General features: G+C 41.8%; 1 long non-coding RNA gene across 1 annotated transcript; it reads right to left on the bottom strand.

Moving 5' to 3' along the window:
* Positions 1–570: 570 nt before the first annotated feature.
* Positions 571–16,889, bottom strand: LOC131481319 (uncharacterized). Its single transcript, XR_009246226.1, has 3 exons — positions 16,445–16,889; positions 15,015–15,168; positions 571–782 (listed from the first exon to the last, which is right to left on the bottom strand). It is a non-coding gene; the product is annotated as an uncharacterized LOC131481319 (long non-coding RNA).
* Positions 16,890–17,325: the final 436 nt, after the last annotated feature.

Below are 17,325 nucleotides of genomic sequence, written 5' to 3'. Positions count from 1 at the left end.
ACTTTAAACTCAGTGCTTAAAAGATGTGGAGCCACCCTAATATCATTAGATCCCAAGAAGTCTTTCCTTGACGCTTATCAATATTCATCCCACATACCAAGTGTTTATGGGTAATTATTTTCCTACCATTTGAGGAGGTTAATTTCAGTTCTTACCATACCTTATAAACAAAGACTTCTTATTGAATGCTATCTTCTTATTGAATGCAGCCTTTTAAACTTACGGTTCTATTTGTGAGGCCTACTCATATTTTTTATTCAGAGACTGTGCTCTCCATTTGCCATCATTCCGATGATCTTTCCATCATTAACATATTCTACTGTGCAGATTTCTCATGTAGAAATGCCATTTCCACAAAGAAAACCTTATATTATTCCATTTTATTCTTTTAGAGTACTTCACTTGACTAATGAATATTAGAAATCATCTTGGAGATATACTTTTGACTACTAATTTATTAAGGTACAATTTGTATAAAATAGGCACCATACATTTAAAATATAAGCTTGGTTGGTTATTTTTTACAATAATTATAATGTCACTTGTGATGTCCAATTTGTGCATTGGAGTTCCCAAGTTTGAATCCTAATTCTGCTTCTGACACATTCTGTTAATACAAACATGGGTAACATCAAATGATGACTGAGTGTTCGTGCTACCCAAAACGAACATCCTGGATTGAGTTCTTGGCTCCTAGGTGTGTTCTGGTTCTCCCTGAATGTGGCAGAATTTGGGGAGTGCATCAGCCAATACCTGATCTCTTTCTCTGCTTCTTTCTGTCCCTTTCAAATAAAATGAAAAAGTTTTTTTCCTGAAAGAGAAGATATAATTGTAGTGATTTCCAGATGGCATTTTCAAACGATCAAAAAAAAAAAAAAAAAACTTTGGTTTGTCCAATCTATTACTTCTTTTTTTTATGTAAGCTACAAAAATTTATTGGGCATTTAAATATACACAGACACACCTATTAAAATTTTAAAAAATATATTGATAGCATTTGTGGGAGCTAGGAGAGAATGCAGACTCTAAGGTATGAGTAATATTCTGTTTCTTCAGTGGCTATTCATTGTACAAATTAGTTGGCAAAATTTTGTAGAACTGTTTAGTGATGATTAGTTTAATTTTCTAGTACATGTTAAATACTGCAATAAAGTAACCCAGTTATGGTATGAAAAAAAAAGATGTGGAGCCAGAGCTTTAAGATACACTTTCTCATTGGTTCCTCTCGATCGCCTTTATGGGAGACACTATTGTTCCCATTCCACGAGAAACTTGAGGATCATAGGAACATCATCTGCCCAAGCCTACCAGGAGAGCAAGGGTGAAACCTGTCAGGATTGAGACCTGCCTGACTTAAGATCCCCTGTTCTTTCAACCAATCTTAATATATGCTGAAATTTAGTATGGAAATAAAATACATGGAAATTAAACTCCAATTGAAATGTGCCATAAGTATTAACTACTTCCAGGAAGCTTGCAATGAATTTCAAGTTGTGCTGCAAGCTTTAAAAAACAAAATAATGCTTTCATTACTAGCCCTCTAATGAATCTATTTGTGCTAAATACACCAACTTTGTCTTAAAGCATGATATTCCTATGAGTCAAAATCCACTCTCATTTGGCTTCATGATTTCAGATGTGACATTTTCACCAGCAGATCGACCATCCTAACTAGGGCAGGAATGAATGAATTTATTGCCACAAATTGTACCCAAGGACACAGAGCGATGGAGAATAGCTGTCACATGTTTGTCAAGAAACTCATCTGGGAGGGAACTTTTTCCAAAGAGACATTAAAAACATAGATTGCCCAAGAGTTCAGCCCCACTGTTAAGACATCAGTTAAAAGGTTCCTGTCCCATTCCAAGGCCCCTGGGTTCAATCCCCAGTTCTGCTTCAGACTCTTGCTTCCTGCTAACATGCACCCTGGGAGTCAGCAGAGATAGCTCAAGCAGTTGGGTGCCTGCCGCCTACGTAAGACACTAGACTCAGGTCTTAGCCTGGCCCAGTTCCAGCTGTTGCTATTATGGACTTTGGGGGACTGACCTGTTATTAAGAGCATTCTGTGTGTGTGTGTGTGTGTGTGTGTGTGTGTGTATTTCTCTGCCCATCAAATAAATGAATGTTTTAAGTCAATGAAAAAAGGAACTAAAAGAGAAATTTTTTACCAAAAAGACTCATATGATATTGAAAGGACCAAAAAGAGTCTCTTTTCTTGTCAGAAAATTATCATCATTATGTTCCTTTAACTATAAGCATGAATTCAAGTTTTTCGCAGGCAGCTCGCATTCTATCCCAATCATTGTGATTGAAAACACAGAATAGCATAAGGACTCATTGACTTCAGTGATTTTCCTGCTTGAATTACTGGACTCAAATAGCAATTATGTGCTGTACATTTTTAAGGTATGCTTGTCCCCATTTTCAGGTGAGGAAACACACTATCCATGGGTCAGGAGGTTCAGCTGAGCGTGAGCAACCTGGAGCCACTCTATCTAGCTCCTGACTGAATCTGAGAATTACTCAGCACTGAGTCTTCCAAAAATGCCTTCTATCCTCCAGGGTCCATTTCATGTTATACAAACTAATAATAACAATAATTTAAAATCATTCCATTGAATGTCACGTTTCTCTGCTTGCCTCATTTGGGGCAATTCACATGGCAAAAGTAGCACTCAATGGGCCTATATCCCTTAAAGAAATTTGCATTGCTGCTAATTCACAAATCCTAGAGAGAAAGAGAAGAGGAAATAACATCGTGTTAAAAAAAATATCTGGGGTCCCAGCGTGGCCTAGCGGCTAAAGTCCTCGCCTTCAACGCCCCGGGATCCCATATGGGTGCCGGTTCTAATCCCGGAAGCTCCACTTCCCATCCAGCTCCCTGCTTGTGGCCTGGGAAAGCAGTTGAGGACGGCCCAATGCCTTGGGACCCTGCACCCGTGTGGGAGACCCGGAAGAGGTTCCAGGTTACCGGCTTCAGATCGGCGCGCATCGGCCCGTTGCGGCTCACTTGGGGAGTGAATCATCGGACGGAAGATCTTCCTCTCTGTCTCTCCTCCTCTGGCTGTAATAAAATGAATAAATCTTTAAAAAAATCTGATAAAAATAAGTTTAGTTTCATCAAGCATTTTTGTTGCAGGATTTTCAAGTTTGTGATATGGTAGTAGACATCTCAAGTCCCCAAATCCAAGGCACTCCATATATGTGGAAGTGTTTCTCTAATGCACTTGACTACAGAAGTTTAACAAAAAAAGAAAGAACTAAGGATTCTTTTTTTCTCATAGCCAAGTCTTTAGGAAATAGCACTGAAGATTACAATTTCATTGGAGTGTGGGTGTGGTGACCTTGTGCCCTCTTCAAAGATATGTGCAAGTACTTTGAGTTAGCCCTTATAGTATCTGTAAATGCAACCTGACTTACAACTGGGGTCTTGACAGATGTAGTCACACTAAGATGAAGTCATTAGGGTAGGCCCTATACCAATTCAAAAAAGAAAAAGACATAATGTGATGAGAGATACCAGAGGGAGAGCATGGCCAAGGAAGGCCAAATTCAATAGCAGCCACCAGAAGCACAAAGAGGCCAAGAGGAGTCCTTCCTGGGATCTCGCTGGGCAAGCAGCCCTGCCAGCATCTTGTGGTCCTTTGTTACTACTCCAGCCACAGCAAACTAACATAGGGGCATAAGACACATGAATGACTCGCTGTAAAGCAGACATAACATGACACAGTTGTGCACAAAACACTAGCAAGAGACAAAGATGGAAGGAGGTAGAAGATAAGCAAAGTGTCAAAAGAGGAGTACCGGGATTGAGAGAGTCTTTGGAATGGTCAGAGATGCCTTCCAGGGGGAAGCAGCTGAGATGAAAAGAAGTAAATACACAATTACTAGCGGTAGTGACAGAAGAACTTTCCCCAAGCAACTCAGTTGATCATCTGTCCTCTCCTGAAGCCATCATGTACAACAAGTTCAGGGATCACTAACAGATGCTCCAAATAAAATTTGGAAAATACACTTCTTTTCCATTTTCGTGAACTTCCAGGTCACCTTTTTAAATGCGCATCATTAAAAGCACAGCTAAATAAGAACAGCCAGGAGCACATGTTGTGGAGCGACGTGTTCAGCTGCCACTTATGACACCCAATCCCATATCAGAGTGCCAGTTTGAGTCCTAGATGCTGTACTTCCAATTCAGCCCCCTGCTAACATGCCCAGGAAAGGAGCAGATGATGGCCTAAGTATTTGGACCCAGTCACCAAGGTGGGAGACCAGGCTGGAGTTCCTGGCTACTGGGTTTGGCCTGACCCAGACATTGCTCATACAGGGAGTGAACTAGGGGATGAAAGATCTCTCTCTCTCTCTCTCTCTCTCTCTCTCTCTCTCTCTCTCTCTCTCAGTTGCTCTGCCTTCCAAATCAATAAACGAAAAAACAAATCTTTTTTAAAGGGTAAGAACCAGCCAATTAGTAATTCCAAAGCAAATCAAACCAAATATACAACCCACCTGGTTCAATAAGAAGACCCAAGATAGGAAAAATATCTGAAACTTTGGAACAGAAAAATCCCTGCTGAATAAAACAGCAGTTAAAAGTTCATGTGGGGGAAGGGAGAGGAATCATGGAAACCTTAACTTTTAGCATGAAATGCATCTGCTAAATAGACCTACTAATGGTGTTATTGTAGCTAAAACCAGCGACTTGAAAATGTTGTGTACATTATTACTGTCATTATCCACCAACTGTAAGAATGCTATGTTAAAACTAACTCAAAACACCTCGAGAAAGGTAATTGCTACTAATGGATCTGAAGTGTGCAAAATTGGACATCATTACCCTGTCCTCGCATGGTGGGACTGGGGCTGCTGCACGAGATGGCAGTTGGTAGGCTCACTGCTCTTTCAATCAGGATAGAAACATGAGGAAAGGGTCAGGCTCACTTCCATTCTCCAGCACCCGCAAAGTTGCACATCACCCAGCATCATAGGCATGTGCTCACAGAGCCACACCAAGGGAAGGAGATGGAGTTTCAGCAGCATTCTTCAGACTTCCCAAGTCCATCCCACTATGGCAGGGAGGACACAGCTAGGGTAGAATTGCCCTACCTCAAAAATCTCCCTCCAGGTAGCAATTTCTCACACCAGCTGCCCACCAACCTCACAACAGAAAGAAAGAAGGAGAGAGAGAGAGAGAGAGAGAGAGAGAGAGAGAGAGAGAGAGAGAGAAAGAAGTCTGCTGACCTTGAAATCAAAGGGAATAACTCAGAATCAAAGTGTTCCAAAGTCAATCTGGGTACATCAAGTTGTTTTTTGTGCCCAGATGCCCAAGTCCCATGGAGAAGAGAGGCTCTCAGACTGCGCCCTAGGATACAATCGCTTCCTGCTCAGGATCTGCCTCCAGCCCTGCTTGTGTGCAAAATCCGTAGTTCTGTCTGATGAGGTGTGGTTGAGTACACTGAGATCCTGCCTCCTCACCCCACCCCACACCCCACTCCCTTTCTCCAAGGCCAATTGAGAAGCACTTTAGGGTCTTCAGTGATTAAATGTCTCCTAACCTTCAAAACAAATGTCACCAAATAGCACATATACCTTAAGAATCAGCTCCCCCAAGGTCAGCTCTTACAAAAATGAAAAAAAGAGAGAGAGCACTCCCTAAACTCTAAACTCTAAACTCAGAATGAAATTCTAGTTCTTCATCCACAAAAGACATTTCTTTCTGACCCTGTGGCTCTGGGGGAGACTTCGAGCACCTTGCGGGAGTTGGGTTCCTGAGACTCCGGAGGAGTGTTGCCCCCCCTGAAGTCACCAGGACACACAGACAAGGCCAGGAGAGGTCCTGGTTGCCTGCGTGAGGTTGTGCCTGGCCCCCGCGGTAGCAGGAGCTGAAGGCAAGACAGAACGGCACAGGGTGGAGTAATCACCACTGGGGGAGGGACCCACACACTGGCAATTAGCCCATTTGGCAAAACACTCTGACTTTAAAACAAACTCTTACTTGAAAGTCTAACATAGATCATATAATTTATTCATTTCTTTATTAATGTTATTTATTTCTTTGTTTATTCAAGAATTATTTATTGAGTGCTGACTCGCTGTGTGTTTGAATAGCGCCTGCAAACAAAAGAGATACAGATGCCTGATGAATACACTGAAAACATACAATGAATACAGGACTTCCACTCTGATACAGGAAGGTGATAACAAACATGCAAATATAATACAGCGTCGGGTCTGGATCATTTTTCTTACGAAGAAAATGTAAATGTGAAAGGGTGATAGGGCAGGGGCGCTCCTGTAAGTAGGAGGAGCTGTGCAAAGAGCCAGGAGGACAGGAGATGGCCAAGAAGAGCCTTCTAGACAGAGGGCAAGGGTGTTCACAGGCTATGAGCTAGACAGCAAGTTTAGGGAAATGCACAGCAAGTATGCCAAATAAATGCCCATGGACATAGCCCGGAGGAAGGAGAGGTGGCAGGGAAAGAGGGGCGGTACAGATGACATCATACAGGCAAATATGAGCAAGACTGGATGGGAATTAGAACCTCCGGGCAGCCTCTTTTCTGCTGAGAGACATGAGAAGCCACTGGAAGGCTAAGCAGTGGAAGAGGGAGGATCACAATGGCTAAATGACAGGAACAAGGAGGGGAATGGGTGTCCAGTTGGAAAGCCATTGCAGTAATGTGGCATCAGGCCACAGGAGGCTGGACTCAAGTTAGTGCGAGTGGGGACCAGTGGTTTGATTCCAGTGGTGCTTTGAAGCAGGGGTCACCAGGACTCACTGGTGGGTGGAACATGGTGTGTAGGAAGAGAAGACTCATTGACAACCCTGGCCATAAAAATGACATGAAATGACCAAGCAAACTGACCCAAGGTCCTGTCTTGTGTCAGCTGACAGCACAACGTTGTACAAAATTTTCATACTGAGTTTTCATGTCAAAAGGGAGATAATGGAACTAGAAGGCTTCTCAAGTTCCTATGAACTCTGATGTTTCTCACTTTATTTTTGACATGAAGTAAGATCAGAGAGCAGGGAATTTTGTAAATGTGGTTGGCCTACCCTAGCTCCAGGATCCACGTCTCCTGCTTCAACCAATCGTGGATCTAAAACATTCCAAACAGAGTTGCGCCTGTACTTCACCAATATACGATTTTATTCTTGTCAACTATCTCCTAAACAATACAACATTACAGTCATTTACACAGCATTGACATTGCATGAGGTATTAGAAATATGACTGAAAACAGACTGGAGGGTGTATGCAGGCTCTATGCAAATGCTATGGAATTTTACAGAGGGGTTTAAACATCAAAGGATTTTGATATCCACAGAGGATCCTGACCATGGACGACAATTGTTCTTGGAATTACAATATCACTCTTTGGACTCAAATGTTTCTCTTAAAAAATACCCATTCTGTTATCATCTGTTTCCACTTTGTCTTCTTCCATTTTTCATGCACCTCTGTCAAACTCCAGTTATCAATGTTTTTGACCCTAACTGAAGCAATTATCCCATCAATAAATTATACTGGTAACTTTATTTTGCACACAATTTGCTTTTTTTTTTTTCATGTTGCCAAATGTTGCCCACAGCCTAAAGCTACCTAAGAGATGGACTGATAGCTGCAGTTGTCCAAGATATCAACCCAAATGGGTAAGGCCAAAATGAATCAGGGAGGTATTGTGAATAGAGACTAACTCAACGAGCAATGTTATTATTTTACTACCAAGAATTGTCTTATTGGAATGACTTTCACTTTCAAATGCAATTGGAAATTCACATAACAAATACTCATAGATCAAAATGATTATTTTTGTAAAGTTTATTTATTTATTTGAAAGCCAGAGTTGCAGACTAAGGAAGAGTCTTGGGGCCAGGTCCATGTCACAGTAGGTTGAGTCCTTGCCTGTGGTACTAGCATCTCATATGGGCTTGGTTTTCCCTAAGCTGCTCCACTTCCAGTCAGGACTCTGCTTATGGACTGGGAAAGCAGCAGAGAATGGTTCAAGTCCTTGGTCCCCTCCACCCATGTGGGAGTCCCAGATGAAACTCCTGGCTCCCAGCTAAAAATCGGCTCAGCTCTTACCATTGCAGTCATTTGAGGAATGAACCAGTGATGTCTCTCTCTTGCTTTCTCTCCTTACCTCTGCAACTCTACCCTTCAAATGAAAACAAACTAAATCTTAGAATGGAAGGAAGGAAAGAAGGAGGGAGGGAGGGAAGGGAAGAGAATGGAAGGGACAAGAAGGAAAAAAAGCAAGGAAAAGGAAACAGAAAAGGAAAAGAAAAAGAAGAGAAGGAAAGAATTCCGCTATCTGCCAGTTCACTCCCCCAAATCGTCACAACAGGCAGGGCTGGGGCAGAGCAAAGACCAGAGCCAGGAACACCACCCTAGTCTCCCATGTAGGTGACAGGGTTCAAATCACTTGGGTCATTGAATCCTGCCTATCCAGGTGCATTAGCAGGAAGCTTGATTGGAAACAGAGCAGTGGGATTTCAAACTGGTGCTCATATAAACTTCTGGCATCGCAGAAGCAGCTAAACCTGCTATATCACACGGTCAGCCCCACAACATAATTCTTAACCCAGAAACAATCAGCTTCAAGAAGCTTCCTATCATGGATCTAAATTATTGCGGACAGGCACAATGTTGTAATATATATGCATAGATTACTATAATTCATAATTCTTAGTAGTATGAACACTAAGTATTCAGTGTACCCCAATAGAACCTAGACTTATCATAGGTACTCTGTAGACATAGACAAGATGGACAAAATGAGCTGAAGTGTCTTTCCTATTTTTCTTTAGAAATAAATCCATGTTTCTTCTTTCTTTTTACTTTTGGCAATAGTCCAAGCTCATAATGCAGTGGTGTTAGCATTCCAGGCTGGCCCAGGTGCTGACATCCTGCAAACTGCAGGCCTTGGGAAGGTCCCAGATAAGTACTGAACTCTCTGGAACACATGCGTCTCAACTCCAGGGAACAGGCAATCATGCCTGGATAAACAAGGGAAGATCAGAGACTGGGGCCATTGCCTTCTGAGGCGTGGTCCCTGGTCACCGGCTGCGTGGCAGAGATTCTATAAAGACGTGAACCCAGAGCCCTGGCTGACAACGAGCCCCTGTGAAGGTGCAGGTTTTTACAGTCCTTCTGCTGAAGGCACTGACGGGGAACAGTGGCATTCCCCTGGCTCCTGTGCTGGGGAGGGTTGAGACAATATTTGGATGTGGGGAGGTGTGTGTCAAAGCTTTCCACCCTCACCCCAGAATTTCCATATCTTATATGCAAATACAGAGTCCCAGCTCCTCCACTACCCATCCAGCTTCCTGCTGAGGCAGTAGATGAAGGCTCAAGTATCTACGTTCCCACCACTTGCACTGAAGACCTGGCCTGAATTTCTGGCTGCTGGTTTCAACCTGTGCAGGAAGCCCTGCAGTTGGGTCGGATGGCATGGGTGTGTGGTGAGCACTGCTCCTCAGTTAGCAAGGCTACGAGGAGTTTCTGGCTGCGTGGCAAGGCCCAGCAGAATGTCTCTGGTCACCTCAGTGCTGCCTCACCCCATTGTATGGACACTCAGTCACCTCTCTGATGATTCATAGAATTCTCCTGAGGGTGTTATTGTTTTTCGGCAAATGTGAACTGATTCCTGTAACTGGTATTACACTTCAAACTGATCAATCATGTTATGGTAAAAGCATCTTTAGCGACGTAAGGCAATGACACACAGCTAAAAGCATACAATGGTACAATTGAGGCCACAATGTCTCCAAACATCCTGTTCTGTGCCCACCTTTGTTCTGGAGCTTGCCCTAATATAAGTAATGTTTTCCTTAAGAAATGGCTTGATAATATCTTGGAACAGATGACAATCATAGAGTTTGTTTACCATGCACCTCAAACTGTTACAACACATGAAATGACGCATTTTGGTTTCTCACCACGGAAAGCAGAAAGTATATGGGGCTCCTTCTAAAGGGAGACAAATGTGAACCTCCCCCCCCAAAAAATGGCTTAAAATTTCTACCTTATGCTGGCATTAGTATTTAGGGAAAGAAAGCGGTTTATTAAAAACTTCTACTTTATATTGGCGCTCATATTTAGGGAAAGCTGTTTATAAATATAAAAAGAAGCTTATTGTAAAGGCCTTCTGTTTGTAGAATGGCTGAGTTGCCTTGATCCCTTTCACTGCCTTTTAACAAAAGAACAAAAACAATTGAATCAGCACTAAGTGAAGGTGATGGTAATTAATGCATGATTGATTATAAAAGTCAATAAAGAATCTATGATATATGCTTTTATAAATTCCTTTCATGTATAAGCTTTCCTTTTAATTCTGTGCTCTTGATAATTTAAGTAATATTAGTTTATGTTTAGTGAAAATTGATTTTGGATATAAGTAAACCACTTGTCACTATGTAACTGCATGTGCTGCCAACCGCGGAGTTCCTGGCTTCAGCCAGGTCACTGCAGGTTTGAATGAGTAATGGCTTGCTGAAAATGTTTTCCCTGAAATAAAATAACAATAATGTTTTTTAAGATTGTTTTTGTAATCATTCTTTTATAATGAAGTAAAAATGAAACAATTGGATGTTGTGCAAAAGCTTGTGATGATTTGTGTATAAATAAAGAAGACAACTTTCCTGAGTTGTCCATGATGAGCATCATGCCATTGTGGCCCATGCCTCCTCCTCTAATCTCCTCGCCAATCCACACATCTTTTGCAAGCTCTCGAGTCAGCTGGAGCTGGTCTCCTGTAGATCTGGCCTAGCTCAGTCTGTTATGGGCATTTTGAGGCACAAACTAGCAAATGGGAGACCATCTCTCTCTCTCTCTCTCTCTCTCAAATAAAATGAAATTTATTTGAAACAAATTTAAATAAATTTTAAAAAGCTTTCAAACATATAGAAAGAACAGATGTTCCCATGTCCTAGCATAAATTTTTCAGGAAACTAGAAGGCTGGGTAACAGAATAAAATCTAAGGCCTAATAAATAAGAACTAGTGAAGTCTGGGCCCGGCAGCGTGGCCTAGCGGCTAAAGTCCTCGCCTTCAATGCCCCGGGATCCCATATGGGCGCCGGTTCTAATCCCAGAAGCTCCACTTCCCATCCAGCTCCCTGCTTGTGGCCTGGGAAAGCAGTTGAGGATGGCCCAAAGCTTTGGAACCCTGCACCCGCATGGGAGACCCAGAAGAGGTTCCAGGTTCCCGGCATCGGATCTGCGTGCATTGGCCCGTTGCGGCTCACTTGGGGAGTGAATCATCGGACGGAAGATCTTCCTCTCTGTCTCTCCTCCTCTGTGTATATCTGGCTGTAATAAAATGAATAAATCTTTAAAAAAAAAAAAAAAGAACTAGTGAAGTCTAACATAAAATCCAGAGGACTGATCCTTGGAAGGAAAAGTATGGAAGGGCTCCATTACACTTTCAGTATCCTTGATACAACTATCACAGGGCAGAAGCACATGGCTGGTTCCACTGGACTCGTGACAACAGGAGAAAACACTTCAAAATCTCTCTCTTTCTTACAGGCATGCATGCAAATGGCAGCAGATTAATAATTGCTCCGATTGCTTAGTGCATAGCACACTACCCCAGGGATGGAAATCTGAACTAAACAATGTGCCTTTACTTCCTTCCCCTAATACATATACGCACACACACATGCAGGCATGCAGCCATCCACACACATGTCCATGAGAGACAACAATAAGTGGCAGGGATACTGTAAGTTGCATGTGAGCTGGAAGCAACAGCACATGGTACAGTATCTACTGTACTATGAGTGCTTTGTAACTATTTGTTCAACGAGATGCATGCCTGTACTACCCCAATGAGCCTAGATTCTGTTTCAGATTTCTTGTCAACATAGTCCTAGAGTTCCAAGCAGTTTACCACCAATTGAGTAGAGGTGGCATACAAACTGAACTCTACTTGCAATCCCTCCACAATTAGCTGAATTATAACATTCTCCCTTTAAGTGAAGCAATTTGTGTCTGAAAACATAGGTGGACTGCTGGGTGATCTAAAGCTCCATCATGACATCAATGTCCAGGTGATGAAGCTCTTTTCACCATGAGTGGTACAGCTTCCCACAGCAAATAACAAATTCCATCTGACACATAAAGCCTATCTAATGGATGCTCTCGTAATTTACTATTTATCAATGGGGCATATGCACATGTAATAATTATTCTTCTCTACTATGTTTAGATTATTTTTTTAAAGAGTTATCTATCTTCATCGGAAAAGCAGATTTACACAGAGAAGGAGAGACAAAGATCATCCATCCACGGATTCACTCCCTAAGTGGTCACAATGGCCAGGAGCCTCCTCCAGGTCTCCCGTAAAGGTGCAGGGTCCAAGGCTTTGGGCCATCCTCCACTGCTTTCCCAGGCCACAAGCAGGGAGCAACCGGGATACAAACCAGTCCAAGGACTTTAGCCACTAGGCTGCTACACCAGGCCCTAGCTTTAGACTTTATTAAGTTTAGAAAATTGTTTTGTTTGAAATTTAGACAAATGCAATGGTCATCACTATGCCCACTCTTTTTTCCCTGGACACACAGGTCACATTTTCCTGACACACAATAACATGCGTGACTTTGACAAAAATGCTATAACTGTGTGTCAGCCACACAGGTGAAGCAGGTTGAAGCAGTCTGGGTTGAAGCAACTTAAAAGATAATGGGCCCAGTGCAGAAGCCTAGTGGATAAAAGTTCTCACCTTGCACACACTGGGATCCCATATGGACGCCGGTTCTAATCCCCGCAGCCTCGCTTCCCATCCAGCTCCCTGCTTGTGACCTTCTGGGAAAGCGGTCGAGGACGGCCCAAAGCCTTGGGACCCTGCACCCACGTGGAAGACCTGGAAGAAGTTCCTGGCTCCAGGCTTCAGATCGGCATAGCTCTGGCTGTTGTGGATGTTTGGGGAGTGAATCTACAGATGGAAGATATTCCATCTGTAGGAGGAATTTGGATTCCCAGAAATTACAGGTTCAGAACAGTTCATGGAAGAGCAAATTAGTTACCACAGAGAAGAGGTAGAGTTGGAGAACACAGAGGAGAAGACATGGCAGGGACAAAGACAGAGGAATCCATGACCAGGAACTAGTATATCTGGTGAGTGAGACCTGACAGCAGGAACATGGATACCATCTAACTGACCCCAGGCCTCACTTGCCACTCACCTCGATCCCCCTCTTCCATTCAGATGCCTAGCTCCTGTGCAGCCTTGCACTCCCACTGCCTTCCGCCTTCAGCCACGGGCACCCACTGCCTTCCGCCTTCAGCCACGGGCACCCACTGCCTTCCACTGAGTTAAAATGAGCTAAGTAGAGCATCCAGCTGAGAGTAACTCGGGTTTCTTACACCTACATGTTTAAAGAACTGGTTCTAAATTCTAAAGCAAAGTGGAACCTAATTCCAAACACTGGTTAGGAAAACATACAGCAAGAGTCATACACAAGCTTAAGCCCCAACTCAATCTATTAATACCAAGTTTTCATGAATTACAGTCTGTTTATCAAGGATAGGTTACTGGAAAGGTGATTTATTCCATACTTGATAGCAAAAGTTGGAAATGGTCTGAGGGATGGGCATAAGCTATCCTAAGTAGCACTAAATAGCAACTAAATAGATTATCACTAGGTAGCAATGGCATGGGACATCCATGTAATTGAAACTTACGAGTAAAATCAAACATGATTTGCAAAAAATGTTTAGAGAAATGTAGAAACGCCCACAATATAATATTAAATGAACAGTTAACAGCAAAATTTTCATTCTGAATAATCTCAACTTTGTATGACAACACACAATGTACATTAAAAAATCAGAAGGAAATACATCAAAAACAATAGTGATGATTTTTTTTTTGAGGGATGGGTTGTGAATTCTTGAAAATTCTACATTTCTCAAATTTTCCTTAATAATTATATATAATTGGAAGTAGGGAAAATATATTCTAAGTAAAATAAATTTGTATCAGGAATTCAGTATTTTTAACTATTCCAGACACGTTATGGGTATGGAAAAATCTGGCTCAACCATCTATACTTCCTCAGCGCAAACCTAGCCAATGGTCATTAATGTTGAGTATAACAGCTCTATTGAGAGGATATTTTATTATTATATTCCTCAGTTGATATATTATTAATTAAATAAAATATTATCACATCACAACTCGGAGGCTCATTATTCAATTATTTATAAAATGTTTTGGTATTATAAAGCTATGCTCAAGTTAGCTCATATGCTATCCTAAGAAGAAAACAATGGGATTCTTAAAATAATTTGGCATAGATAAGAGTGCTAGACTCCCCCAGGCTTGAGCATATCCTGTACCTGCATTTGCCTGAGAAACACATCCGGCTATGAGCCATGCTTGGGAGGAGCCATGCCCCACATTCCTATCCTTGCAAATATCCCTTGTACCACCACAGAGAACAGGCTGACCTGCAAGCCTTGGAGACCAGGTATCCACACAGGAGTGAAATTTGCTCTAACGTCCAAGTCACCTTGAATCTGGAAGAAATACAGGATGGTGTCAAGTTTCTATGACTGCCTAAGAAATGGGGAGAACTCCAAGTGCTAGTTTCATTCTGGAAAATTCTACAGTGACTCTTGAATTAAATACCAAGTCTTGAGGACTTCTGTATTTCCTTACACCTCTCATTATGGAACTCCTCTCCTCTATTCAGGCTGCAGCCTGGCTTACTGAAGACCTAAGGCAACAACCAATAAATACTTACACATCATCCCCATACGCCAAGTACCGTAAAATGCTGTGGCAGATAAAGCAGCAAAAGGCAGGTGTGCTCCTCAGCTCTTTAGTGAGCATGATGATCATGGCATGAAGTTCTGTTTCAGTAGACCAGGAACACTGTCTGAGATTTTTAACAAGTTTCCAAGTCATATGGATGCTTCTGGTCCACAGATAATATTTTCACGTTCAGAGGTTCAGCAGATAGGATATGTGAGAAGCACATAAAACAAGTTCTCCCCTCTCCCCAGGTTTTGACCTTTGATTTGATATTAGCAACAGGTATCTGGAAGGGCACTGTAGCCATTCAGACAGACATCAGTGTTTATGGTCAAACTTAGGTTCACATGCGGTTGTATCATGGTTAGATCACAATACATGTCATTCTTCCACTACACCAGAGCCTTTGGGCTCTAAATGTGGAAATAACGATTCAGTCACCTTATTGGGTGATGCTTCAGCCAAAGAAATGTAATAGTTACAAATGAGACTTTACACTAAATAACTTTCTAGGCTCCTGAAATTTTATTGGAGCTAATTAATGGCTACTGGGAAACTTCCGGTCAATTGAACACTATAAAAGATTGACAGGCAGAAAGCCTTACTTCTAAGCAAAACTTATAATGAAATTCATGCTTCATGCTATAGACTTTACTATGTTCACATTAAGAGTGGAGCACTCCAAGGTTGGGGAAGCTCTGTGCTGGAGGCTCAGGCTATTCTCTTACCAGAATCTCAGGCTCAGGCCTGGCACAGTAGCCTAGCAGCTGAAATTCTTGCCTTGCATGTTCCAGGATCCCTTATGGGTTCCGGTTCTAATCCCCACATCCCTGCTTCCCAACCAGCTCTCTGTTTTGTGGCCTGGAAAAGCAGTTGAGAGTGACCCAAGGCCTTGGGACCCTGCACTCATGTGGGAGACCTGGAAGAAGTTCCTGGCTCCTGGCTTCAGATCAGCATAGCACCAGCCATTACAGTCACTTGGGGAGTGAATCATCGGTCGGAACAATCTTCCTCTCTGTCACTCCTCCTCTCTGTATATCTGACTTTGCAATAAAAATAAAATAAATCTTTAAAAAACTAATTATTTCTTATTTTCTAAATGTTCTTAAATGTAGCTATATGATCTGAATAGTAATTATAGCTCCTAATACTCAGTTCCTACATAGTTACTATAATCGTTCCAAGAGAAGATTTGTAATGACATCTTTAAAATTTGGTATTGTCCCAGAAAATACTCCAGGTAAGTCTTGAGTTATTTGGAGTATTCCTTTTTTTAAACTTTTTCTTTACTTGAAGAAGAAAAAATATCCTATTTCCCCCAGCAGATATGCAAATGTTTGCCTTAGAAATGACCAAAGTCTCAAAAAGCTTTGAAGTCATTCCACCTACTCTTTTCCAAAATGCCAAATTAATAGCATCTGATCCTAACAAATTGAGGCATCCAAAGCTAAAAATGCCTTTATAATGGGGGGAGAATGGGGTAAAAAAAGGCAGGGATAATTTTTCCCAATATGTTTGTCATTATTATAGGTTATATATACAGAAGGAAAGTTAATTAAGCCTTAAAAAAACCCATCACACATCAATGGCTGCATTTTAATGAGTACAAAAAGTTGAGGTGTTTACTACCAATTAAAGTGGTTTTTAAATAAGCATTAATTAACACAGAAATTCAGAAGAAAGTTATACCTTGTCAAAGAAAGGCCAGTGCAGGCTATGCCCACTTCTGCTCCCATTCATATTCAGATAGTAATTACCACCAACCCTATATTTTCCATAATAATGAGGAGATGGCTGTCATGTCTGTCAAACAACAACACACACACAAAAGTGGTGGAATTAGAATTTCTCAACCTGAAGTAAACTTTTCAAATTTGTTCCTTCTGGGTTTTTCCCTCTTCCATGTCAGAGTTATTAAAAGAGGAGGTTAGCCCGATTTCAATGTTGAGTTGGGTTTTTTTTTCCTCTCCTGTGTAAAGAATACTGTGGAGGAGTCCTCATTGGTCAGAGAGGTGTTATTCAAATCCATATCAGCAAATCAGAATGATGGCCCAATCACGGCTGGAGATGACCTCCAGTTTTTCCTTTGTCTTTTCATAATCATGTTGATTTGCATAATCCTACTCCTTGTGCTCCACTTCCTTCTGGAAAACTTAACACACAACTTACCAAGGACACAGTCTGATGGATGGTCTCATTCCTGAAAGAAAAATAAAAGGGAATGGGCTGGGATTTGGGGTGGTAGCTATGAAGATGCCATGGTGGTGGGTGGGTGCTGGTAGGAAAGGGTTCTGAAGCACCTCAAAGCCACGGTTCCAGAGACTGATTCTCAACCTCACCAACCAGATACGGATCTTTCTTGCTGATAAGCTTTTTCTCACCAAACTTACATGCAATTGACCAACAAATCATCATGGTGATTTACCAACACACACTGAAGGAGTTGAGACATTACCTTTCTAGAGTATGAAATTCTCAGGCATTACCTTTCTAGAGTATGAAATTTCCAGTACCTACGGATTTTGGGAGAAAGCTGGGTTATTCATGAGAAGGCGTCTTGGTAAGCAAAA

The sequence above is a fragment of the Ochotona princeps genome, chromosome 10, assembly GCF_030435755.1.
Source record: "Ochotona princeps isolate mOchPri1 chromosome 10, mOchPri1.hap1, whole genome shotgun sequence".
NCBI lineage: Eukaryota > Metazoa > Chordata > Mammalia > Lagomorpha > Ochotonidae > Ochotona > Ochotona princeps.
The sequence above is the reverse complement of the archived record's forward strand: the minus strand, read 5'-3'. Positions and strand labels throughout refer to the sequence as shown.